The sequence below is a fragment of the Mytilus californianus genome, unplaced genomic scaffold (assembly GCF_021869535.1).
Source record: "Mytilus californianus isolate M0D057914Y unplaced genomic scaffold, xbMytCali1.0.p SCAF_5, whole genome shotgun sequence".
In the NCBI taxonomy this organism is placed as follows: Eukaryota; Metazoa; Mollusca; class Bivalvia; order Mytilida; family Mytilidae; genus Mytilus; species Mytilus californianus.
Window position 1 is genome coordinate 92,352,446 of NW_026262701.1, and position 25,627 is coordinate 92,378,072.

The 25,627-nt window shown below is 34.5% G+C and overlaps 19 non-coding genes across 19 annotated transcripts; all 19 read left to right on the top strand.

Annotated features, from left to right (window-relative positions):
* The first annotated feature begins 494 nt into the window (after positions 1-494).
* Trnat-agu (transfer RNA threonine (anticodon AGU)) lies at positions 495-568 on the top strand. Its single transcript has one exon. It is a non-coding gene; the product is annotated as a tRNA-Thr (tRNA).
* Positions 569-1,420: 852 nt separating this feature from the next.
* Positions 1,421-1,494, top strand: Trnat-agu (transfer RNA threonine (anticodon AGU)). Its single transcript has one exon. It is a non-coding gene; the product is annotated as a tRNA-Thr (tRNA).
* Positions 1,495-2,346: 852 nt separating this feature from the next.
* Positions 2,347-2,420, top strand: Trnat-agu (transfer RNA threonine (anticodon AGU)). The gene has a single exon. It is a non-coding gene; the product is annotated as a tRNA-Thr (tRNA).
* An 852-nt stretch (positions 2,421-3,272) lies between these two features.
* On the top strand, positions 3,273-3,346 carry Trnat-agu (transfer RNA threonine (anticodon AGU)). Its single transcript has one exon. It is a non-coding gene; the product is annotated as a tRNA-Thr (tRNA).
* An 852-nt stretch (positions 3,347-4,198) lies between these two features.
* Positions 4,199-4,272, top strand: Trnat-agu (transfer RNA threonine (anticodon AGU)). The gene has a single exon. It is a non-coding gene; the product is annotated as a tRNA-Thr (tRNA).
* Positions 4,273-5,124: 852 nt separating this feature from the next.
* Trnat-agu (transfer RNA threonine (anticodon AGU)) lies at positions 5,125-5,198 on the top strand. Its single transcript has one exon. It is a non-coding gene; the product is annotated as a tRNA-Thr (tRNA).
* Positions 5,199-6,050: 852 nt separating this feature from the next.
* Trnat-agu (transfer RNA threonine (anticodon AGU)) lies at positions 6,051-6,124 on the top strand. Its single transcript has one exon. It is a non-coding gene; the product is annotated as a tRNA-Thr (tRNA).
* An 852-nt stretch (positions 6,125-6,976) lies between these two features.
* On the top strand, positions 6,977-7,050 carry Trnat-agu (transfer RNA threonine (anticodon AGU)). The gene has a single exon. It is a non-coding gene; the product is annotated as a tRNA-Thr (tRNA).
* Positions 7,051-7,902: 852 nt separating this feature from the next.
* Positions 7,903-7,976, top strand: Trnat-agu (transfer RNA threonine (anticodon AGU)). The gene has a single exon. It is a non-coding gene; the product is annotated as a tRNA-Thr (tRNA).
* An 852-nt stretch (positions 7,977-8,828) lies between these two features.
* On the top strand, positions 8,829-8,902 carry Trnat-agu (transfer RNA threonine (anticodon AGU)). Its single transcript has one exon. It is a non-coding gene; the product is annotated as a tRNA-Thr (tRNA).
* Positions 8,903-10,551: 1,649 nt separating this feature from the next.
* Trnat-agu (transfer RNA threonine (anticodon AGU)) lies at positions 10,552-10,625 on the top strand. Its single transcript has one exon. It is a non-coding gene; the product is annotated as a tRNA-Thr (tRNA).
* Positions 10,626-17,323: 6,698 nt separating this feature from the next.
* Positions 17,324-17,397, top strand: Trnat-agu (transfer RNA threonine (anticodon AGU)). The gene has a single exon. It is a non-coding gene; the product is annotated as a tRNA-Thr (tRNA).
* Positions 17,398-19,182: 1,785 nt separating this feature from the next.
* Trnat-agu (transfer RNA threonine (anticodon AGU)) lies at positions 19,183-19,256 on the top strand. Its single transcript has one exon. It is a non-coding gene; the product is annotated as a tRNA-Thr (tRNA).
* An 843-nt stretch (positions 19,257-20,099) lies between these two features.
* Trnat-agu (transfer RNA threonine (anticodon AGU)) lies at positions 20,100-20,173 on the top strand. The gene has a single exon. It is a non-coding gene; the product is annotated as a tRNA-Thr (tRNA).
* An 853-nt stretch (positions 20,174-21,026) lies between these two features.
* On the top strand, positions 21,027-21,104 carry Trnat-agu (transfer RNA threonine (anticodon AGU)). Its single transcript has one exon. It is a non-coding gene; the product is annotated as a tRNA-Thr (tRNA).
* An 853-nt stretch (positions 21,105-21,957) lies between these two features.
* Positions 21,958-22,031, top strand: Trnat-agu (transfer RNA threonine (anticodon AGU)). Its single transcript has one exon. It is a non-coding gene; the product is annotated as a tRNA-Thr (tRNA).
* An 853-nt stretch (positions 22,032-22,884) lies between these two features.
* On the top strand, positions 22,885-22,962 carry Trnat-agu (transfer RNA threonine (anticodon AGU)). The gene has a single exon. It is a non-coding gene; the product is annotated as a tRNA-Thr (tRNA).
* Positions 22,963-23,815: 853 nt separating this feature from the next.
* Positions 23,816-23,889, top strand: Trnat-agu (transfer RNA threonine (anticodon AGU)). The gene has a single exon. It is a non-coding gene; the product is annotated as a tRNA-Thr (tRNA).
* An 853-nt stretch (positions 23,890-24,742) lies between these two features.
* On the top strand, positions 24,743-24,816 carry Trnat-agu (transfer RNA threonine (anticodon AGU)). The gene has a single exon. It is a non-coding gene; the product is annotated as a tRNA-Thr (tRNA).
* The last annotated feature ends 811 nt before the right edge of the window (positions 24,817-25,627 follow it).

The following is a 25,627-nucleotide window of genomic DNA, read 5'->3' on the forward strand; positions in this document are numbered from 1 at the left end:
CAAATGAGAAATTTTGCTCTCAAATTCAAAAAGCCATTGTGAGATTCGAACTGCGGTCCTCGGTATTCCCTGTCTGGCCGTCAACCGACTGAGCTATGGCGACAGAATAGTTTCAGACATCAGAATTGTATACTTATATCTAGTGGTTACTTTCGACTTCGAAAAGATAAGTACATCTTTTTGGTTATTTAGCGTCATGACAAACAGGTAATTGACAAAAAACTGTTTTGCAACTTCATCTATCAATAAATATGTCAATAGACCGAAACAACAAATATGATAAGATGATACGATAGAAAGACAAATCGATGTATGAACATAAAATCGACCGTGTCGTCTCATACTTAGGAAAAGTAAAACAGAAGCAACTGCATAACGTCTAGAATGTTAATTTTCCTCTGTCTATCTGTATGCACTTGTATATACTTGCCCATAGATCACGGAAGAATAAGTCTAGATATAAATATTGAATATTTCAAATCATTTAACGTGGAGCCTTCATAGCTCAGTTGGTTAGAGCGCCAGTCTAGTAAACTGGAGGTCGAGAGTTCGACTCTCTCTGAAGGCTATTTTTTTGCTGTCATTTTCTGTTATTTTGCCTCACGTACACTTACTCTTTATTTATCCCCCTATTCGTGATAACATTTAGAACTTTCATAAAGTGCATCTCGATCAGTTACACTGGTTTGTGAGCAGGCTAAGCAATAATTTGAATTGTTAAAATGCAATTTCATTTGAACTGCTTCATCTATAAATGAATGGTTAATTAAAGGATTACAAGAAGTGGATCATGAATAATTTCAACCGAAGATTTGACTCGTCCATACGAAAGGTTGACAAATTATATCGCCAAATTTTGATATCATTTAGAAATGCGAATTGAACGTTTGATCTGGCTTGTAGCAAATGTCAAAAACATTAAGTTCCAAATGAGAAATTTTGCTCTCAAATTCAAAAAGCCATTGTGAGATTCGAACTGCGGTCCTCGGTATTCCCTGTCTGGCCGTCAACCGACTGAGCTATGGCGACAGAATAGTTTCAGACATCAGAATTGTATACTTATATCTAGTGGTTACTTTCGACTTCGAAAAGATAAGTACATCTTTTTGGTTATTTAGCGTCATGACAAACAGGTAATTGACAAAAAACTGTTTTGCAACTTCATCTATCAATAAATATGTCAATAGACCGAAACAACAAATATGATAAGATGATACGATAGAAAGACAAATCGATGTATGAACATAAAATCGACCGTGTCGTCTCATACTTAGGAAAAGTAAAACAGAAGCAACTGCATAACGTCTAGAATGTTAATTTTCCTCTGTCTATCTGTATGCACTTGTATATACTTGCCCATAGATCACGGAAGAATAAGTCTAGATATAAATATTGAATATTTCAAATCATTTAACGTGGAGCCTTCATAGCTCAGTTGGTTAGAGCGCCAGTCTAGTAAACTGGAGGTCGAGAGTTCGACTCTCTCTGAAGGCTATTTTTTTGCTGTCATTTTCTGTTATTTTGCCTCACGTACACTTACTCTTTATTTATCCCCCTATTCGTGATAACATTTAGAACTTTCATAAAGTGCATCTCGATCAGTTACACTGGTTTGTGAGCAGGCTAAGCAATAATTTGAATTGTTAAAATGCAATTTCATTTGAACTGCTTCATCTATAAATGAATGGTTAATTAAAGGATTACAAGAAGTGGATCATGAATAATTTCAACCGAAGATTTGACTCGTCCATACGAAAGGTTGACAAATTATATCGCCAAATTTTGATATCATTTAGAAATGCGAATTGAACGTTTGATCTGGCTTGTAGCAAATGTCAAAAACATTAAGTTCCAAATGAGAAATTTTGCTCTCAAATTCAAAAAGCCATTGTGAGATTCGAACTGCGGTCCTCGGTATTCCCTGTCTGGCCGTCAACCGACTGAGCTATGGCGACAGAATAGTTTCAGACATCAGAATTGTATACTTATATCTAGTGGTTACTTTCGACTTCGAAAAGATAAGTACATCTTTTTGGTTATTTAGCGTCATGACAAACAGGTAATTGACAAAAAACTGTTTTGCAACTTCATCTATCAATAAATATGTCAATAGACCGAAACAACAAATATGATAAGATGATACGATAGAAAGACAAATCGATGTATGAACATAAAATCGACCGTGTCGTCTCATACTTAGGAAAAGTAAAACAGAAGCAACTGCATAACGTCTAGAATGTTAATTTTCCTCTGTCTATCTGTATGCACTTGTATATACTTGCCCATAGATCACGGAAGAATAAGTCTAGATATAAATATTGAATATTTCAAATCATTTAACGTGGAGCCTTCATAGCTCAGTTGGTTAGAGCGCCAGTCTAGTAAACTGGAGGTCGAGAGTTCGACTCTCTCTGAAGGCTATTTTTTTGCTGTCATTTTCTGTTATTTTGCCTCACGTACACTTACTCTTTATTTATCCCCCTATTCGTGATAACATTTAGAACTTTCATAAAGTGCATCTCGATCAGTTACACTGGTTTGTGAGCAGGCTAAGCAATAATTTGAATTGTTAAAATGCAATTTCATTTGAACTGCTTCATCTATAAATGAATGGTTAATTAAAGGATTACAAGAAGTGGATCATGAATAATTTCAACCGAAGATTTGACTCGTCCATACGAAAGGTTGACAAATTATATCGCCAAATTTTGATATCATTTAGAAATGCGAATTGAACGTTTGATCTGGCTTGTAGCAAATGTCAAAAACATTAAGTTCCAAATGAGAAATTTTGCTCTCAAATTCAAAAAGCCATTGTGAGATTCGAACTGCGGTCCTCGGTATTCCCTGTCTGGCCGTCAACCGACTGAGCTATGGCGACAGAATAGTTTCAGACATCAGAATTGTATACTTATATCTAGTGGTTACTTTCGACTTCGAAAAGATAAGTACATCTTTTTGGTTATTTAGCGTCATGACAAACAGGTAATTGACAAAAAACTGTTTTGCAACTTCATCTATCAATAAATATGTCAATAGACCGAAACAACAAATATGATAAGATGATACGATAGAAAGACAAATCGATGTATGAACATAAAATCGACCGTGTCGTCTCATACTTAGGAAAAGTAAAACAGAAGCAACTGCATAACGTCTAGAATGTTAATTTTCCTCTGTCTATCTGTATGCACTTGTATATACTTGCCCATAGATCACGGAAGAATAAGTCTAGATATAAATATTGAATATTTCAAATCATTTAACGTGGAGCCTTCATAGCTCAGTTGGTTAGAGCGCCAGTCTAGTAAACTGGAGGTCGAGAGTTCGACTCTCTCTGAAGGCTATTTTTTTGCTGTCATTTTCTGTTATTTTGCCTCACGTACACTTACTCTTTATTTATCCCCCTATTCGTGATAACATTTAGAACTTTCATAAAGTGCATCTCGATCAGTTACACTGGTTTGTGAGCAGGCTAAGCAATAATTTGAATTGTTAAAATGCAATTTCATTTGAACTGCTTCATCTATAAATGAATGGTTAATTAAAGGATTACAAGAAGTGGATCATGAATAATTTCAACCGAAGATTTGACTCGTCCATACGAAAGGTTGACAAATTATATCGCCAAATTTTGATATCATTTAGAAATGCGAATTGAACGTTTGATCTGGCTTGTAGCAAATGTCAAAAACATTAAGTTCCAAATGAGAAATTTTGCTCTCAAATTCAAAAAGCCATTGTGAGATTCGAACTGCGGTCCTCGGTATTCCCTGTCTGGCCGTCAACCGACTGAGCTATGGCGACAGAATAGTTTCAGACATCAGAATTGTATACTTATATCTAGTGGTTACTTTCGACTTCGAAAAGATAAGTACATCTTTTTGGTTATTTAGCGTCATGACAAACAGGTAATTGACAAAAAACTGTTTTGCAACTTCATCTATCAATAAATATGTCAATAGACCGAAACAACAAATATGATAAGATGATACGATAGAAAGACAAATCGATGTATGAACATAAAATCGACCGTGTCGTCTCATACTTAGGAAAAGTAAAACAGAAGCAACTGCATAACGTCTAGAATGTTAATTTTCCTCTGTCTATCTGTATGCACTTGTATATACTTGCCCATAGATCACGGAAGAATAAGTCTAGATATAAATATTGAATATTTCAAATCATTTAACGTGGAGCCTTCATAGCTCAGTTGGTTAGAGCGCCAGTCTAGTAAACTGGAGGTCGAGAGTTCGACTCTCTCTGAAGGCTATTTTTTTGCTGTCATTTTCTGTTATTTTGCCTCACGTACACTTACTCTTTATTTATCCCCCTATTCGTGATAACATTTAGAACTTTCATAAAGTGCATCTCGATCAGTTACACTGGTTTGTGAGCAGGCTAAGCAATAATTTGAATTGTTAAAATGCAATTTCATTTGAACTGCTTCATCTATAAATGAATGGTTAATTAAAGGATTACAAGAAGTGGATCATGAATAATTTCAACCGAAGATTTGACTCGTCCATACGAAAGGTTGACAAATTATATCGCCAAATTTTGATATCATTTAGAAATGCGAATTGAACGTTTGATCTGGCTTGTAGCAAATGTCAAAAACATTAAGTTCCAAATGAGAAATTTTGCTCTCAAATTCAAAAAGCCATTGTGAGATTCGAACTGCGGTCCTCGGTATTCCCTGTCTGGCCGTCAACCGACTGAGCTATGGCGACAGAATAGTTTCAGACATCAGAATTGTATACTTATATCTAGTGGTTACTTTCGACTTCGAAAAGATAAGTACATCTTTTTGGTTATTTAGCGTCATGACAAACAGGTAATTGACAAAAAACTGTTTTGCAACTTCATCTATCAATAAATATGTCAATAGACCGAAACAACAAATATGATAAGATGATACGATAGAAAGACAAATCGATGTATGAACATAAAATCGACCGTGTCGTCTCATACTTAGGAAAAGTAAAACAGAAGCAACTGCATAACGTCTAGAATGTTAATTTTCCTCTGTCTATCTGTATGCACTTGTATATACTTGCCCATAGATCACGGAAGAATAAGTCTAGATATAAATATTGAATATTTCAAATCATTTAACGTGGAGCCTTCATAGCTCAGTTGGTTAGAGCGCCAGTCTAGTAAACTGGAGGTCGAGAGTTCGACTCTCTCTGAAGGCTATTTTTTTGCTGTCATTTTCTGTTATTTTGCCTCACGTACACTTACTCTTTATTTATCCCCCTATTCGTGATAACATTTAGAACTTTCATAAAGTGCATCTCGATCAGTTACACTGGTTTGTGAGCAGGCTAAGCAATAATTTGAATTGTTAAAATGCAATTTCATTTGAACTGCTTCATCTATAAATGAATGGTTAATTAAAGGATTACAAGAAGTGGATCATGAATAATTTCAACCGAAGATTTGACTCGTCCATACGAAAGGTTGACAAATTATATCGCCAAATTTTGATATCATTTAGAAATGCGAATTGAACGTTTGATCTGGCTTGTAGCAAATGTCAAAAACATTAAGTTCCAAATGAGAAATTTTGCTCTCAAATTCAAAAAGCCATTGTGAGATTCGAACTGCGGTCCTCGGTATTCCCTGTCTGGCCGTCAACCGACTGAGCTATGGCGACAGAATAGTTTCAGACATCAGAATTGTATACTTATATCTAGTGGTTACTTTCGACTTCGAAAAGATAAGTACATCTTTTTGGTTATTTAGCGTCATGACAAACAGGTAATTGACAAAAAACTGTTTTGCAACTTCATCTATCAATAAATATGTCAATAGACCGAAACAACAAATATGATAAGACGATACGATAGAAAGACAAATCGATGTATGAACATAAAATCGACCGTGTCGTCTCATACTTAGGAAAAGTAAAACAGAAGCAACTGCATAACGTCTAGAATGTTAATTTTCCTCTGTCTATCTGTATGCACTTGTATATACTTGCCCATAGATCACGGAAGAATAAGTCTAGATATAAATATTGAATATTTCAAATCATTTAACGTGGAGCCTTCATAGCTCAGTTGGTTAGAGCGCCAGTCTAGTAAACTGGAGGTCGAGAGTTCGACTCTCTCTGAAGGCTATTTTTTTGCTGTCATTTTCTGTTATTTTGCCTCACGTACACTTACTCTTTATTTATCCCCCTATTCGTGATAACATTTAGAACTTTCATAAAGTGCATCTCGATCAGTTACACTGGTTTGTGAGCAGGCTAAGCAATAATTTGAATTGTTAAAATGCAATTTCATTTGAACTGCTTCATCTATAAATGAATGGTTAATTAAAGGATTACAAGAAGTGGATCATGAATAATTTCAACCGAAGATTTGACTCGTCCATACGAAAGGTTGACAAATTATATCGCCAAATTTTGATATCATTTAGAAATGCGAATTGAACGTTTGATCTGGCTTGTAGCAAATGTCAAAAACATTAAGTTCCAAATGAGAAATTTTGCTCTCAAATTCAAAAAGCCATTGTGAGATTCGAACTGCGGTCCTCGGTATTCCCTGTCTGGCCGTCAACCGACTGAGCTATGGCGACAGAATAGTTTCAGACATCAGAATTGTATACTTATATCTAGTGGTTACTTTCGACTTCGAAAAGATAAGTACATCTTTTTGGTTATTTAGCGTCATGACAAACAGGTAATTGACAAAAAACTGTTTTGCAACTTCATCTATCAATAAATATGTCAATAGACCGAAACAACAAATATGATAAGATGATACGATAGAAAGACAAATCGATGTATGAACATAAAATCGACCGTGTCGTCTCATACTTAGGAAAAGTAAAACAGAAGCAACTGCATAACGTCTAGAATGTTAATTTTCCTCTGTCTATCTGTATGCACTTGTATATACTTGCCCATAGATCACGGAAGAATAAGTCTAGATATAAATATTGAATATTTCAAATCATTTAACGTGGAGCCTTCATAGCTCAGTTGGTTAGAGCGCCAGTCTAGTAAACTGGAGGTCGAGAGTTCGACTCTCTCTGAAGGCTATTTTTTTGCTGTCATTTTCTGTTATTTTGCCTCACGTACACTTACTCTTTATTTATCCCCCTATTCGTGATAACATTTAGAACTTTCATAAAGTGCATCTCGATCAGTTACACTGGTTTGTGAGCAGGCTAAGCAATAATTTGAATTGTTAAAATGCAATTTCATTTGAACTGCTTCATCTATAAATGAATGGTTAATTAAAGGATTACAAGAAGTGGATCATGAATAATTTCAACCGAAGATTTGACTCGTCCATACGAAAGGTTGACAAATTATATCGCCAAATTTTGATATCATTTAGAAATGCGAATTGAACGTTTGATCTGGCTTGTAGCAAATGTCAAAAACATTAAGTTCCAAATGAGAAATTTTGCTCTCAAATTCAAAAAGCCATTGTGAGATTCGAACTGCGGTCCTCGGTATTCCCTGTCTGGCCGTCAACCGACTGAGCTATGGCGACAGAATAGTTTCAGACATCAGAATTGTATACTTATATCTAGTGGTTACTTTCGACTTCGAAAAGATAAGTACATCTTTTTGGTTATTTAGCGTCATGACAAACAGGTAATTGACAAAAAACTGTTTTGCAACTTCATCTATCAATAAATATGTCAATAGACCGAAACAACAAATATGATAAGATGATACGATAGAAAGACAAATCGATGTATGAACATAAAATCGACCGTGTCGTCTCATACTTAGGAAAAGTAAAACAGAAGCAACTGCATAACGTCTAGAATGTTAATTTTCCTCTGTCTATCTGTATGCACTTGTATATACTTGCCCATAGATCACGGAAGAATAAGTCTAGATATAAATATTGAATATTTCAAATCATTTAACGTGGAGCCTTCATAGCTCAGTTGGTTAGAGCGCCAGTCTAGTAAACTGGAGGTCGAGAGTTCGACTCTCTCTGAAGGCTATTTTTTTGCTGTCATTTTCTGTTATTTTGCCTCACGTACACTTACTCTTTATTTATCCCCCTATTCGTGATAACATTTAGAACTTTCATAAAGTGCATCTCGATCAGTTACACTGGTTTGTGAGCAGGCTAAGCAATAATTTGAATTGTTAAAATGCAATTTCATTTGAACTGCTTCATCTATAAATGAATGGTTAATTAAAGGATTACAAGAAGTGGATCATGAATAATTTCAACCGAAGATTTGACTCGTCCATACGAAAGGTTGACAAATTATATCGCCAAATTTTGATATCATTTAGAAATGCGAATTGAACGTTTGATCTGGCTTGTAGCAAATGTCAAAAACATTAAGTTCCAAATGAGAAATTTTGCTCTCAAATTCAAAAAGCCATTGTGAGATTCGAACTGCGGTCCTCGGTATTCCCTGTCTGGCCGTCAACCGACTGAGCTATGGCGACAGAATAGTTTCAGACATCAGAATTGTATACTTATATCTAGTGGTTACTTTCGACTTCGAAAAGATAAGTACATCTTTTTGGTTATTTAGCGTCATGACAAACAGGTAATTGACAAAAAACTGTTTTGCAACTTCATCTATCAATAAATATGTCAATAGACCGAAACAACAAATATGATAAGATGATACGATAGAAAGACAAATCGATGTATGAACATAAAATCGACCGTGTCGTCTCATACTTAGGAAAAGTAAAACAGAAGCAACTGCATAACGTCTAGAATGTTAATTTTCCTCTGTCTATCTGTATGCACTTGTATATACTTGCCCATAGATCACGGAAGAATAAGTCTAGATATAAATATTGAATATTTCAAATCATTTAACGTGGAGCCTTCATAGCTCAGTTGGTTAGAGCGCCAGTCTAGTAAACTGGAGGTCGAGAGTTCGACTCTCTCTGAAGGCTATTTTTTTGCTGTCATTTTCTGTTATTTTGCCTCACGTACACTTACTCTTTATTTATCCCCCTATTCGTGATAACATTTAGAACTTTCATAAAGTGCATCTCGATCAGTTACACTGGTTTGTGAGCAGGCTAAGCAATAATTTGAATTGTTAAAATGCAATTTCATTTGAACTGCTTCATCTATAAATGAATGGTTAATTAAAGGATTACAAGAAGTGGATCATGAATAATTTCAACCGAAGATTTGACTCGTCCATACGAAAGGTTGACAAATTATATCGCCAAATTTTGATATCATTTAGAAATGCGAATTGAACGTTTGATCTGGCTTGTAGCAAATGTCAAAAACATTAAGTTCCAAATGAGAAATTTTGCTCTCAAATTCAAAAAGCCATTGTGAGATTCGAACTGCGGTCCTCGGTATTCCCTGTCTGGCCGTCAACCGACTGAGCTATGGCGACAGAATAGTTTCAGACATCAGAATTGTATACTTATATCTAGTGGTTACTTTCGACTTCGAAAAGATAAGTACATCTTTTTGGTTATTTAGCGTCATGACAAACAGGTAATTGACAAAAAACTGTTTTGCAACTTCATCTATCAATAAATATGTCAATAGACCGAAACAACAAATATGATAAGATGATACGATAGAAAGACAAATCGATGTATGAACATGAAATCGACCGTGTCGTCTCATACTTAGGAAAAGTAAAACAGAAGCAACTGCATAACGTCTAGAATGTTAATTTTCCTCTGTCTATCTGTATGTGTAACAGCCACTATGTTCCGGCAGTTACTTTGTTCCGTCGGAACTTTTCAACTAGTTATTTCGTTCCGACGGAACTTTCCAACTAGTTGTTTTATTCCGAGTGCAGTTGAAAAGTTCCGGAAAAAAGTAGCTAGTTGATAAGTTCCGTTTGAACTTTTAAGCTAGTTTGCTATTTCCAGTTTGGGATAATTCGCCGATGAAGGAGGAACTATGTAGCTATTTGATAAGTTCCGTTTGGCATTTGTGGCTAGTGTCTTGAAGTCACTTGGTTCCGTTTTTTAAAAGTTCAATGATGATATGTTCTTCCCTTTTTTAGATAATTCTCTGAATGTAGATGTCTGACTATTTGATATTTTCCGTTGGTAATTTTGACTTGTTTGTTAGTTCCGTTATAGATTTATTTGACAAAGAGGAATTTTGTGACTAGTTGATAAGTTCCGTTTGACTTTTGTGGCTTGTTTCTATGTTCCCCTTTGAAAAGGTTCAAAGATAATATGTTGCGCATTTACTTTGCATCAATTCTCCAAATGGAACTTTGTGACTGGTTGATAAGTTCCGTTGGAACTTTTGGGCTAGTTTGTTAGTTCCGGTTTTGAGTAAGTTGGCAAAAAGGAACTTTCTAACTAGTTGATATGTTCCGTTGGAACTTTTCAACTAGTCACTTTGTTCCGGTGGAACTTTTCAACCAGAGGAGGAACAAAGTAACTAGTTAATAAGTTCCTCCGGAACTTTTCGGCTAGTTAGTTTTTTCCGCCCGGAACTTTCCAACGTCGGAACAAAAGAGCATTTACATATGCACTTGTATATACTTGCCCATAGATCACGGAAGAATAAGTCTAGATATAAATATTGAATATTTCAAATCATTTAACGTGGAGCCTTCATAGCTCAGTTGGTTAGAGCGCCAGTCTAGTATACTGGAGGTCGAGAGTTCGACTCTCTCTGAAGGCTATTTTATTTTTTTTTTTTTTTTTTTTTTGACTTCCGGTTTAGACATTCAGCAAGAAGGACGTATTTTTCAAAGCTGAGTTTCAATCGAAATTTTTCTTCTCTTAGGACGAGCCATCCATGGCTTAAGGTGTAAGTGAATACTCATAGTGACATAACATTTGCTAGCCGTGAATTATTTTCTATATTTCTGACTTTTTAACGTGTTTTCGTAACCTCCCTTCACCATGCCTGGTGGAAGGGGGGCGAATAGAACTGTGAAGGAACAGACTGTCCTAGTTGATGTTGGGGACAATAAAAATGTTTCGGCCTTATCGGTTATTAATAGTGTAGAGGCAGAAGTTGGTGAAGGTGTAGTGGAGGCTTGTGTCCCTAAAAGTGGAAGCATATATGAGATAACACTCAAAGAAATAGAAGCTGTTGATTTAATATGCGACACGGGGTTCAAAGTTAACAATGAGACATTTAAGCCAAATGCTGTATTTTCGAAAGAAAAGATGGTGAGTTTCCTTAATGTGTCTTATTATGTGACGGATGAAGAAATTACCAAAAAACTTGAAGATTTCGGTGCTGAGTTAATATCGTCCATTAAACGCCGAATGCATCCGGGCACGACTATTGCAGATGGTACAAGGTACGTGGTAGTAAGGTTCCCAGATTTTCGTCAAAATTTACCGTATACTATGAAGTTTTCAACAGGTGTTAATTCACATGAATATATACGTGTATTACATGACAATCAGAAAAAGGTCTGCTCGAAATGCTTCGAATCCGGCCATGTGTATATCAACTGCCCTGACAATATGTGTTATCGTTGCAAAGATAGTGGACATTTGGCTCGCAATTGTCCGAAACCACGCTGTGATAAGTGTCATAGATATCCAGCCAGCTGTATTTGTGAACCTGTATGGGGTTATGATCGTCCTGATACAGAACCCCAAAATGACTCTAATGTTGAAGACTCTAATGTCGAAAATGAAAATGCTACTAATGATGATCAAATGGAAGAAGATGATGAGGTTAAAAATGGTGAACGTGGTGATGTAGATGATGTGTTAAATTTAGATGACCGTGACTCGACAGATGTAAAAGAAAATTCGGATGTTAATACTGACCAAGATGAACTAAACCTAGATGAAAATACTAAACCTGATTCAAGTAACAATACTCCTGACGATGATGATAAACAAACTGAAATTATGAAAGTACATGAACATTCAAAAGACAATTTAATTGACAATGAAATAAATATTTTGCATAAAAAAGGGGGGTCCAAAAAAGTGAACGAGTCAGTTTCTCATGAGTCAAGTGTTGACATGGTTGATTGTGATCATGATAAAAATGCAGAGTCTTCGATTGCCAGTGAATCAGAAATGGAAATTACTGATGAGGAACTGGCTCGTAGTATGGGTAAAAAAAGAAGGCGTCGTTTGGTTACTAGCCCCAACCTCACCCCTGAGGACATTAAGAAGATGAAGTCTAATCCTAAGTCTAAACTCTCTTCTAATCAACCAAGTTCAAGTTCATAGGTTCACATTTTTATTGTTTATTTTTCTGGTTGATGGTAAATATTGTTAGCATAAATGCTAATGGTCTCAGAGATGTAACAAAGTTTCAGAATTTTACAAAATATTGTTCAGAAAATTATTTTGATATTGTTGGTATCCAAGAAACGTTTTGGGATGATGATATTATTCCAAATATTGAAAAATTTTGGGAAGGAAAAATATATTTTTGTAATGGTGTAAACCTGAGACAAGGTGTTGCTTTTTTAGTAAACAAAAGAGTACAAAATCAAGTGTCCGAAGTTCAAAGTTTTGACGGTAGATGTATCCATATTTCCTTCAAACAGGATGATAACGCTATTGATATAATTAATTGCTATGTTCCAAATATTATGCAAGAAAAAAATAAGTTTTTTGAGAAACTTGCTTCTAAAATGGCGAATTCAGAAAATATCATTTTACTAGGTGATATGAATACATCTCTGTCAAATCTTGATCGTTGTGGTAAAACAGAACACACTCAAGATAAAGCATACAAAGAACTCACAAACATGTGTGATATGTTTAATTTATATGATGTATGGCGAGCGAGAAATCAAAATGCACGAATCTTCTCTTGGCGTCGTATCGTTCAAAATGTCCTAATTCAAAGTAGAATTGACCACATTTTTATTCCGAAAGCATATTCTCAATTTGTCAAAAACGTGTATTATAAACATAATACTTTCAGTGACCACTCTTTTGTCAATCTAAATATAGATTTTACTGAAATTGAGAGAGGCCCAGGGTTATGGATATTTAATAATTTATTATTACATGACGAGGATTATGTTCAAAAAATTTCACGATTAATTGAAAAAGAAAAAAATTGTAGACTTTTTGATGATGAGCCGCTTATTTGGTATGACAATTTAAAATTTAAAATAAAACAATTATCAAAATCATATGCGCAAAATAAATCGCGTATTGAAAAGTCCGAATATTTTAAGCTTCAAAATGAATATGAAAAACTATCGTCTATGGCGGTAAATAATGTAAATTTTGATGTAAATAAGTTCGAAGAAATGAAACAAAAACTTAAAACGTATGAAGATAAAATTTGTAAAGGTGCAATTTTGCGCTCAAAGGCCCAATGGGCTATAGACGGAGATAAAAGTTCAAAATATTTTTTGCAACTTGAAAAATATAAACAAAATAGTAACGCTGTAAAAGAATTAAAAACAACCGAGGGTAAAATTTTAACAACTACAGATGACATTCTAGAAGAAGTATATAAATTTTATAAAGAGTTATACTCTAGTACAGTAATAAATAAAGATAAGGCAAAAGAAATTTTGGAATATATTTCTGAAAAAGTTTCTGATGAAGATAGTGAAAATTTAGAAACCGATTTAACTCTAGATGAAATTAAATCGTCATTATTTGGCATGTCAAAAAATAAATCTCCGGGTCCTGATGGATTAACAGTTGAATTCTTCTGTAAATTTTTTCATTTGTTTGGTGAGATTTTTCTTAAAATTTTTAAAGTTATAGAAGAAGATCACATCCTAACAAGATCAATGCGGCATGGTATAATAAACTTAGTTTATAAAAACAAAGGGGATAAAAATCTATTAAAAAATTTTAGACCGATATCTTTGCTTTGTGTAGACTACAAAATAATTGCTAGAATAATGTCCAATAGATTAAAATTTGTTCTACCGAAATTAGTGTCTAGTTTTCAAACATGTTGCATACTAGGCCGCGACATTGCAGACACTACATCAAGTATAAGAGATCTAATTGAAATAATTGAAAATGATGATTTAGAAGCCTATCTTATTAAAGTTGACCAGGAAAAAGCTTTTGATAAAGTTGACCATGATTATCTGTTTTTAGTTTTAGAAAAATTTGGTTTTGGTCCTAAATTTATGCAGTGGATAAAAATATTTTATAACATATAATATGTAAACAGCAGTGTAAAATGTAATGGTGTCCTTACAAAGTATGTTAAACTAAATAATTCAATAAAACAAGGGTGTCCAGTTTCTGCTCTCCTCTATGTGTTGGTGGCAGAACCATTAGGTCAAGCTATAATTAAAAATAAAAATATTCAGAGTGTAAATATCCCAAATTCAAATGTAAATGCTAAAATTTTTCAACACGCAGATGACACAAATATTTTTACTTCAAATAAAAAATCTGTAAATGAAGCTTTCAAAGTTCTTAATTTGTACAGTGAGGCTTCTGGTGCTAAAATTAATAAACAAAAATCTGAAATTATGAGTTTAGGTTCTGGCAGTATTACTGATTCAGGGTTAAATAAATTACAAATACAAAAAAGTGAAAATGTAACAAAAGTTTTAGGCATATATGTTGGAAAGGATAAAGAGTTATGTGAACTTCTTAACTGGAAGGATAAAATAAAAAAGATAAAAACAATTTTATTCTTTTGGAATAAAAGAGAATTAACTTTACCAGGTCGAGCTACAGTTTTAACTTCCCTTATAATGTCGCGGTTATATTATACTGTAACTGTATGTCCATTGCCGGAAAAAGTTAAAAATGAAATCCGACTAATTGTTATAAAATTTCTTTGGCAAAGTAAATCACATTTAGTAAAATATCAAAGTGTAGTAGGTACAAAACTGGAAGGTGGCTTAAACATTCCTGATATTTTTCTAAAAATGCAAGCCTTTAGATTAAAATTTCTTAAAAAAATATTTGGACCCTGAATGTCAATCAATTTGGAAAGGTGCGTTTGATTACTTTATCTCTAAAATCGATAATATGGATTTAAAACAAGATGTAGTTTATACTCATTTAAATTCAAAACAGATTAAACACTTACCGCTTTACTATCAAGAAATGATAAACGCGTATTATAAAATAAAATCCAATTTGAAAATCGATTTTCAAGTGCAACATGTATATAATAATCCGCTGTTTTGTAATCCAAACATAACATGCAACGGTAAAATGCTTCTGTTTGAAAAATTCATTCAAACAGGCTTGATACGAATAAAAGACATTTGCTATGAATTTATGCCGGGTTTCTTCACATCGAATTCAATAGATGAAATAATAAAACAAAAATTTCCTGATGAAAAAACAGAACAAATAAAAACAGCTTTTGAAAAAATCATTCGATGTATTCCTGACGAGTGGAAAGAACTATTAAAATCCGAAAATCCTCTAAATGTTGAGATTACTCCGATTGTTAAAATTTGTTTAGATAACGATAGAGAAATTCACATTAGAAGTGCTGTGACGAAATTATTTTACAGCCTTCTTTTGACAAAATTTTTTGAAACGCCCTCTGCTGAAAAGCATTGGGCGGAGCTATATCCGTCTCTCAATTTCAAAAATCTTTATTTGGTTGTCAATCAGTGTTGTTTACCTCCTGATTGTCATTGCTTAAACTATAGGATTGTCCATAGAGCTATTTTTACACTCGAAAAGTTGGTCAGAATAGGTCAGGCAGATACTAGCACATGCAAAACGTGCGGCCAGGGTATAGAAAATCTTAGTCACATGTTCGTACTTTGTCAAAAGTTCAAACCACTTCATGATTACCTGAAAGACATATTACACAACATTTTTATCAATTACCCGCCTGATATGGTTAATTCTATTGATTATGAACAGTTATTTTTACTTGGGTTTTTGAAACGTTCACAAGTTATTAATACTTATTTTTTAAATTTTTTCCTTAGTGTAGCCCGACTTTGCATATTCAAATCACGGAATTTAAAAGTTTTTCATGACAAAGACATAGATGCACTTCGTTTATTCAAGTACACAATTAAAAAATACATTGAATACGCATACACGTATCATAAAATGACACAACAAAGACAATTATTCTATAAGTATTTTTTACACAATAACACTTTATTGAATATTAAAAACGACAACATAGTTTTGTTTGTCTAGACAGTTACTTCAATTTGATTGGTTGTTAGAACAAAAGATCACATTCCAATGTAAAATTATCGATCGCATTTAGGTGTGTTCGACTTTTGAAAATATTTTAGAGTTGTCTCGCTTTCAATATATAACTTATATTGAATCTGTCCTGTTCAATTCATATACCCTTTTGATGAATGAATCACTTTAAAATAAATTGGGACTAATATGCTATACTATTTTTAAAGTTTTTAACGTGTCTCATCTAGATGTATTTTATTTTTTACTAATGTAGGAGGATAACTAATAACAACTCTGTATATAGAAAACTTCTCACCAAAGAGGAATGTCTCATGGTGACAGTATGTAAATATGTAATAAAAATTTTATTAATGATAAAAAGTTAGAGCGCCAGTCTAGTAAACTGGAGGTCGAGAGTTCGACTCTCTCTGAAGGCTATTTTTTTGCAGTCATTTTCTGTTATTTTGCCTCACGTACACTTACTCTTTATTTATCCCCCTATTCGTGATAACATTTAGAACTTTCATAAAGTGCATCTCGATCAGTTACACTGGTTTGTGAGCAGGCTAAGCAATAATTTGAATTGTTAAAATGCAATTTCATTTGAACTGCTTCATCTATAAATGAATGGTTAATTAAAGGATTACAAGAAGTGGATCACGAATAATTTCAACTGAAGATTTGACTCGTCCATACGAAAGGTTGATAAATTATATCGCCAAATTTTGATATCATTTAGAAATGCGAATTGAACGTTTGATCTGGCTTGTAGCAAATGTCAAAAACATTAAGTTCCAAATGAGAAATTTTGCTCTCAAATTCAAAAAGCCATTGTGAGATTCGAACCGGTCCTCGGTAGTCCCTGTCTGTCCGTCAACCGACTGAGCTATGGCGACAGAATAGTTTCAGACATCAGAATTGTATACTTATATCTAGTGGTTACTTTCGACTTCGAAAAGATAAGTACATCTTTTTGGTTATTTAGCGTCATGACAAACAGGTAATTGACAAAAAACTGTTTTGCAACTTCATCTATCAATAAATATGTCAATAGACCGAAACAACAAATATGATAAGATGATACGATAGAAAGACAAATCGATGTATGAACATGAAATCGACCGTGTCGTCTCATACTTAGGAAAAGTAAAACAGAAGCAACTGCATAACGTCTAGAATGTTAATTTTCCTCTGTCTATCTGTATGCACTTGTATATACTTGCCCATAGATCACGGAAGAATAAGTCTAGATATAAATATTGAATATTTCAAATCATTTAACGTGGAGCCTTCATAGCTCAGTTGGTTAGAGCGCCAGTCTAGTAAACTGGAGGTCGAGAGTTCAACTCTCTCTGAAGGCTATTTTTTTGCTGTCATTTTCTGTTATTTTGCCTCACGTACACTTACTCTTTATTTATCCCCCTATTCGTGATAACATTTAGAACTTTCATAAAGTGCATCTCGATCAGTTACACTGGTTTGTGAACAGGCTAAGCAATAATTTGAATTGTTAAAATGCAATTTCATTTGAACTGCTTCATCTATAAATGAATGGTTAATTAAAGGATTACAAGAAGTGGATCATGAATAATTTCAACCGAAGATTTGACTCGTCCATACGAAAGATTGACAAATTATATCGCCAAATTTTGATATCATTTAGAAATGCGAATTGAACGTTTGATCTGGCTTGTAGCAAATGTCAAAAACATTAAGTTCCAAATGAGAAATTTTGCTCTCAAATTCAAAAAGCCATTGTGAGATTCGAACTGCGGTCCTCGGTATTCCCTGTCTGGCCGTCAACCGACTGAGCTATGGCGACAGAATAGTTTCAGACATCAGAATTGTATACTTATATCTAGTCCGAGATTACTCTTACGTCCAACGGCTGTTTTGCCAGACAAGCTGGGGCCGTGGGACGTCAGAGCTCGTCCCATATCAAAAAGTGGATATTTGCCCGTCCAAAATAGATGCTCTGCTTCGTCGCTTCTGGTGCCAACGGACGGCCTTGGAATTATATAAATCGGGTATCAATTTGTTCATTTTTCATTTATCTCTTCATTTATGTAAGTTTCACCTACCTGCCACCCTTTATTTTCTCATATTTAGACAGTTTTCACAGTGACCCACCGATTCTGGCATTTTGACTTTCATTTTGAAAGATTGTCATGTGATCACGAGAAAAAAGTAAGGCACAATGGACTATGGGAAATGATGTATCCATATGACCCTAGGTCAATATGAATATATAATCTAACACCTCGCTCATTTACGATGCAAGCAATGTAAATATCCGAGAGCTTCCGAATGTTATCGTGGTTGGCACCAAATGCTTAATACTGATCTCCTGTAAAGGAGGTGAAAAATCGTGGTTGGCTACTAAATGTTAAATATCGATCTCCTATGAAGGAGGTGAAAAAAGTATAAATATTTGCATATTTGAGTCTCGAGGTCGCAAAATCTCTCGTAACTTGACGTTCATTTGAAAATAAAAGTAAAAATGTCTGAATCGATGGGTCACTGTGAAAACTGTCTAAATATGAGAAAATAAAGGGTGGCAGGTAGGTGAAACTTACATAAATGCAGAGATAAATGAAAAATGAACAAATTGATACCCAATTTATATAATTCCAAGGCCGTCCGTTGACACCAGAAGCGACGAAGCAGCGCATCTATTTTGGACGGGCAAATATCCACTTTTTGATATGGGACGAGCTCTGACGTCCCACGGCCCCAGCTTGTCTGGCAAAACAGCCGTTGGACGTCAGAGTATTCTCGGACTAACTTATATCTAGTGGTTACTTTCGACTTCGAAAAGATAAGTACATCTTTTTGGTTATTTAGCGTCATGACAAACAGGTAATTGACAAAAAACTGTTTTGCAACTTCATCTATCAATAAATATGTCAATAGACCGAAACAACAAATATGATAAGATGATACGATAGAAAGACAAATCGATGTATGAACATAAAATCGACCGTGTCGTCTCATACTTAGGAAAAGTAAAACAGAAGCAACTGCATAACGTCTAGAATGTTAATTTTCCTCTGTCTATCTGTATGCACTTGTATATACTTGCCCATAGATCACGGAAGAATAAGTCTAGATATAAATATTGAATATTTCAAATCATTTAACGTGGAGCCTTCATAGCTCAGTTGGTTAGAGCGCCAGTCTAGTAAACTGGAGGTCGAGAGTTCGACTCTCTCTGAAGGCTATTTTTTTGCTGTCATTTTGCCTCACGTACACTTACTCTTTATTTATCCCCCTATTCGTGATAACATTTAGAACTTTCATATAGTGCATCTCGATCAGTTACACTGGTTTGTGAGCAGGCTAAGCAATAATTTGAATTGTTAAAATGCAATTTCATTTGAACTGCTTCATCTATAAATGAATGGTTAATTAAAGGATTACAAGAAGTGGATCATGAATAATTTCAACCGAAGATTTGACTCGTCCATACGAAAGGTTGACAAATTATATCGCCAAATTTTGATATCATTTAGAAATGCGAATTGAACGTTTGATCTGGCTTGTAGCAAATGTCAAAAACATTTAAGTTCCAAATGAGAAATTTTGCTCTCAAATTCAAAAAGCCATTGTGAGATTCGAACTGCGGTCCTCGGTATTCCCTGTCTGGCCGTCAACCGACTGAGCTATGGCGACAGAATAGTTTCAGACATCAGAATTGTATACTTATATCTAGTGGTTACTTTCGACTTCGAAAAGATAAGTACATCTTTTTGGTTATTTAGCGTCATGACAAACAGGTAATTGACAAAAAACTGTTTTGCAACTTCATCTATCAATAAATATGTCAATAGACCGAAACAACAAATATGATAAGATGATACGATAGAAAGACAAATCGATGTATGAACATAAAATCGACCGTGTCGTCTCATACTTAGGAAAAGTAAAACAGAAGCAACTGCATAACGTCTAGAATGTTAATTTTCCTCTGTCTATCTGTATGCACTTGTATATACTTGCCCATAGATCACGGAAGAATAAGTCTAGATATAAATATTGAATATTTCAAATCATTTAACGTGGAGCCTTCATAGCTCAGTTGGTTAGAGCGCCAGTCTAGTAAACTGGAGGTCGAGAGTTCGACTCTCTCTGAAGGCTATTTTTTTGCTGTCATTTTCTGTTATTTTGCCTCACGTACACTTACTCTTTATTTATCCCCCTATTCGTGATAACATTTAGAACTTTCATAAAGTGCATCTCGATCAGTTACACTGGTTTGTGAGCAGGCTAAGCAATAATTTGAATTGTTAAAATGCAATTTCATTTGAACTGCTTCATCTATAAATGAATGGTTAATTAAAGGATTACAAGAAGTGGATCATGAATAATTTCAACCGAAGATTTGACTCGTCCATACGAAAGGTTGACAAATTATATCGCCAAATTTTGATATCATTTAGAAATGCGAATTGAACGTTTGATCTGGCTTGTAGCAAATGTCAAAAACATTAAGTTCCAAATGAGAAATTTTGCTCTCAAATTCAAAAAGCCATTGTGAGATTCGAACTGCGGTCCTCGGTATTCCCTGTCTGGCCGTCAACCGACTGAGCTATGGCGACAGAATAGTTTCAGACATCAGAATTGTATACTTATATCTAGTGGTTACTTTCGACTTCGAAAAGATAAGTACATCTTTTTGGTTATTTAGCGTCATGACAAACAGGTAATTGACAAAAAAACTGTTTTGCAACTTCATCTATCAATAAATATGTCAATAGACCGAAACAACAAATATGATAAGATGATACGATAGAAAGACAAATCGATGTATGAACATAAAATCGACCGTGTCGTCTCATACTTAGGAAAAGTAAAACAGAAGCAACTGCATAACGTCTAGAATGTTAATTTTCCTCTGTCTATCTGTATGCACTTGTATATACTTGCCCATAGATCACGGAAGAATAAGTCTAGATATAAATATTGAATATTTCAAATCATTTAACGTGGAGCCTTCATAGCTCAGTTGGTTAGAGCGCCAGCTAGTCTAGTAAACTGGAGGTCGAGAGTTCGACTCTCTCTGAAGGCTATTTTTTTGCTGTCATTTTCTGTTATTTTGCCTCACGTACACTTACTCTTTATTTATCCCCCTATTCGTGATAACATTTAGAACTATCATAAAGTGCATCTCGATCAGTTACACTGGTTTGTGAGCAGGCTAAGCAATAATTTGAATTGTTAAAATGCAATTTCATTTGAACTGCTTCATCTATAAATGAATGGTTAATTAAATGATTACAAGAAGTGGATCATGAATAATTTCAGCCGAAGATTTGACTCGTCCATACGAAAGGTTGACAAATTATATCGCCAAGTTTTGATATCATAGTGAAATGCGAATTGAACGTTTGATCTGGCTTGTAGCAAATGTCAAAAACATTAAGTTCCAAATGAGAAATTTTGCTCTCAAATTCAAAAAGCCATTGTGAGATTCGAAATGCGGTCCTCGGTATTCCCTGTCTGGCCGTCAACCGACTGAGCTATGGCGACAGAATAGTTTCAGACATCAGAATTGTATACTTATATCTAGTGGTTACTTTCGACTTCGAAACGATAAGTAGATCTTTTTGGTTATTTAGCGTCATGACAAACAGGTAATTGACAAAAAAACTGTTTTGCAACTTCATCTATCAATAAATATGTCAATAGACCGAAACAACAAATATGATAAGATGATACGATAGAAAGACAAATCGATGAATGAATATAAAATCGACCGTGTCGTCTCATACTTAGGAAAAGTAAAACAGAAGCAACTGCATAACGTCTAGAATGTTAATTTTCCTCTGTCTATCTGTATGCACTTGTATATACTTGCCCATAGATCACGGAAGAATAAGTCTAGATATAAATATTGAATATTTCAAATCATTTAACGTGGAGCCTTCATAGATCAGTTGGTTAGAGCGCCAGTCTAGTAAACTGGAGGTCGAGAGTTCGACTCTCTCTGAAGGCTATTTTTTTGCTGTCATTTTCTGTTATTTTGCCTCACGTACACTTACTCTTTATTTATCCCCCTATTCGTGATAACATTTAGAACTTTCATAAAGTGCATCTCGATCAGTTACACTGGTTTGTGAGCAGGCTAAGCAATAATTTGAATTGTTAAAATGCAATTTCATTTGAACTGCTTCATCTATAAATGAATGGTTAATTAAAGGATTACAAGAAGTGGATCATGAATAATTTCAACCGAAGATTTGACTCGTCCATACGAAAGGTTGACAAATTATATCGCCAAATTTTGATATCATTTAGAAATGCGAATTGAACGTTTGATCTGGCTTGTAGCAAATGTCAAAAACATTAAGTTCCAAATGAGAAATTTTGTTCTCAAATTCAAAAAGCCATTGTGAGATTCGAAATGCGGTCCTCGGTATTCCCTGTCTGGCCGTCAACCGACTGAGCTATGGCGACAGAATAGTTTCAGACATCAGAATTGTATACTTATATCTAGTGGTTACTTTCGACTTCGAAAAGATAAGTACATCTTTTTGGTTATTTAGCGTCATGACAAACAGGTAATTGACAAAAAAACTGTTTTGCAACTTCATCTATCAATAAATATGTCAATAGACCGAAACAACAAATATGATAAGATGATACGATAGAAAGACAAATCGATGTATGAACATAAAATCGACCGTGTCGTCTCATACTTAGGAAAAGTAAAACAGAAGCAACTGCATAACGTCTAGAATGTTAATTTTCCTCTGTCTATCTGTATGCACTTGTATATACTTGCCCATAGATCACGGAAGAATAAGTCTAGATATAAATATTGAATATTTCAAATCATTTAACGTGGAGCCTTCATAGCTCAGTTGGTTAGAGCGCCAGCTAGTCTAGTAAACTGGAGGTCGAGAGTTCGACTCTCTCTGAAGGCTATTTTTTTGCTGTCATTTTCTGTTATTTTGCCTCACGTACACTTACTCTTTATTTATCCCCCTATTCGTGATAACATTTAGAACTATCATAAAGTGCATCTCGATCAGTTACACTGGTTTGTGAGCAGGCTAAGCAATAATTTGAATTGTTAAAATGCAATTTCATTTGAACTGCTTCATCTATAAATGAATGGTTAATTAAAGGATTACAAGAAGTGGATCATGAATAATTTCAACCGAAGATTTGACTCGTCCATACGAAAGGTTGACAAATTATATCGCCAAATTTTGATATCATAGTGAAATGCGAATTGAACGTTTGATCTGGCTTGTAGCAAATGTCAAAAACATTAAGTTCCAAATGAGAAATTTTGCTCTCAAATTCAAAAAGCCATTGTGAGATTCGAAATGCGGTCCTCGGTATTCCCTGTCTGGCCGTCAACCGACTGAGCTATGGCGACAGAATAGTTTCAGACATCAGAATTGTATACTTATATCTAGTGGTTACTTTCGACTTCGAAACGATAAGTAGATCTTTTTGGTTATTTAGCGTCATGACAAACAGGTAATTGACAAAAAAACTGTTTTGCAACTTCATCTATCAATAAATATGTCAATAGACCGAAACAACAAATATGATAAGATGATACGATAGAAAGACAAATCGATGAATGAATATAAAATCGACCGTGTCGTCTCATACTTAGGAAAAGTAAAACAGAAGCAACTGCATAACGTCTAGAATGTTAATTTTCCTCTGTCCATCTGTATGCACTTGTATATACTTGCCCATAGATCACGGAAGAATAAGTCTAGATATAAATATTGAATATTTCAAATCATTTAACGTGGAGCCTTCATAGATCAGTTGGTTAGAGCGCCAGTCTAGTAAACTGGAGGTCGAGAGTTCGACTCTCTCTGAAGGCTATTTTTTTGCTGTCAATTTCTGTTATTTTGCCTCACGTACACTTACTCTTTATTTATCCCCCTATTCGTGATAACATTTAGAACTTTCATAAAGTGCATCTCGATCAGTTACACTGGTTTGTGAGCAGGCTAAGCAATAATTTGAATTGTTAAAATGCAATTTCATTTGAACTGATTCATCTATAAATGAATGGTTAATTAAAGGATTACAAGAAGTGGATCATGAATAATTTCAACCGAATATTTGACTCGTCCATACGAAAGGTTGACAAATTATATCGCCAAATTTTGATATCATTTAGAAATGCGAATTGAACGTTTGATCTGACTTGTAGCAAATGTCAAAAACATTAAGTTCCAAATGAGAAATTTTGTTCTCAAATTCAAAAAGCCATTGTGAGATTCGAAATGCGGTCCTCGGTATTCCCTGTCTGGCCGTCAACCGACTGAGCTATGGCGACAGAATAGTTTCAGACATCAGAATTGTATTCTTATATCTAGTGGTTACTTTCGACTTCGAAACGATAAGTACATCTTTTTGGTAATTTAGCGTCATGACAAACAGGTAATTGACAAAAAAACTGTTTTGCAACTTCATCTATCAATAAATATGTCAATAGACCGAAACAACAAATATGATAAGATGATACGATAGAAAGACAAATCGATGTATGAACATAAAATCGACCGTGTCGTCTCATACTTAGGAAAAGTAAAACAAAAGCAACTGCATAACGTCTAGAATGTTAATTTTCCTCTGTCTATCTGTATGCACTTGTATATACTTGCCCATAGATCACGGAAGAATAAGTCTAGATATAAATATTGAATATTTCAAATCATTTAACGTGGAGCCTTCATAGATCAGTTGGTTAGAGCGCCAGTCTAGTAAACTGGAGGTCGAGAGTTCGACTCTCTCTGAAGGCTATTTTTTTGCTGTCATTTTCTGTTATTTTGCCTCACGTACACTTACTCTTTATTTATCCCCCTATTCGTGATAACATTTAGAACTTTCATAAAGTGCATCTCGATCAGTTACACTGGTTTGTGAGCAGGCTAAGCAATAATTTGAATTGTTAAAATGCAATTTCATTTGAACTGCTTCATCTATAAATGAATGGTTAATTAAAGGATTACAAGAAGTGGATCATGAATAATTTCAACCGAAGATTTGACTCGTCCATACGAAAGGTTGACAAATTATATCGCCAAATTTTGATATCATTTAGAAATGCGAATTGAACGTTTGATCTGGCTTGTAGCAAATGTCAAAAACATTAAGTTCCAAATGAGAAATTTTGCTCTCAAATTCAAAAAGCCATTGTGAGATTCGAACTGCGGTCCTCGGTATTCCCTGTCTGGCCGTCAACCGACTGAGCTATGGCGACAGAATAGTTTCAGACATCAGGAATTGTATACTTATATCTAGTGGTTACTTTCGACTTCGAAACGATAAGTACATCTTTTTGGTTATTTAGCGTCATGACAAACAGGTAATTGACAAAAAAACTGTTTTGCAACTTCATCTATCAATAAATATGTCAATAGACCGAAACAACAAATATGATAAGATGATACGATAGAAAGACAAATCGATGTATGAACATAAAATCGACCGTGTCGTCTCATACTTAGGAAAAGTAAAACAGAAGCAACTGCATAACGTCTAGAATGTTAATTTTCCTCTGTCTATCTGTATGCACTTGTATATACTTGCCCATAGATCACGGAAGAATAA